Source organism: Macrobrachium rosenbergii, chromosome 48, assembly GCF_040412425.1.
Source record: "Macrobrachium rosenbergii isolate ZJJX-2024 chromosome 48, ASM4041242v1, whole genome shotgun sequence".
NCBI classification, from domain to species: Eukaryota; Metazoa; Arthropoda; class Malacostraca; order Decapoda; family Palaemonidae; genus Macrobrachium; species Macrobrachium rosenbergii.
Window position 1 is genome coordinate 11,130,962 of NC_089788.1, and position 1,059 is coordinate 11,132,020.

Below are 1,059 nucleotides of genomic sequence, written 5' to 3' on the forward strand. Positions count from 1 at the left end.
CTCGTATTTTTTCTTGTCCTATCAAGGTCATTGATTACACACAAATGTGTAATTAGTAAAGTTTTTGTGTGAATTGTTTAATTTTGTCATGTTTAGTCTGATGTAGTGCTGGTTACATCTTATTACTTTTCTTCCATGCAGTAGTATTGTGTTCAAGACTATATTTTTAATATTCATAACTATGAAAAGCTGTGTGAAAGAAATGTGCTGAGAGAGTAAACATCAGTGTTTCTTGTTTTTAATGAAAAATAAGTATTAGGTCTTTCTAATGTATGTCTGTTATCTCTTGCTTCCCACGGGCTTTCTTTTTTCAGATTCATGGCATACGAGATAAATTATAAAGGAATTTCCTAAGGTATCTACAATTGTTGCCAAAAGCCATTTAACATATGGATTGTATGAGAGAATATCCTTGAATAAAAAGTGGAGCGTAATATACTCTGTCGACAACAGTAAAGAAAAATTTCAGAAAATGAGAAACAACTATTGTGGCTGCCTAGGTGTTTGAGCATCAAATATGACATGTCAAAAACGATTGCGATAATGCTAACAGGTCTTCCTTTAGCAAATTCTTCAGTAAGAACAAATAAACACCACAGGGGAACTTGGGTGGTTATGACACTTCTTTTAGCTTTTGTAATCGAATCCCAGTATCAGTCCCCCTTGACTTTTTTCATTACATTTATCAAAGGTGCTGTGAAGGAAAGGTATTCAAGTAGCAGGTGGTAAACCAGAAGGGAATTCAGTTAGCACATAAAGAGGGCAGATGGCAAACATGATTTAATATTTATGGTTATGATGGTGTGTCTGCTGGAGTGGTATTACTGTTTAAATCTTTGAAAATGAGAGCCAGAAATCCCTTAAATAAGGTACAGTACAAATAATACTAGCATGAAAACTTTAGAAATCAGTAATGTTATTTTTAATGGTGTATCATATGATTCTATAAGTTGTATGTTTGCAATACCTTACTACAACCCGTGCACTCTCATGACTAGCAGCAAGAAAATGTTCTTTCAGGAATTTTCTCAATTATAAGCGATGATAGTGTGAACATGA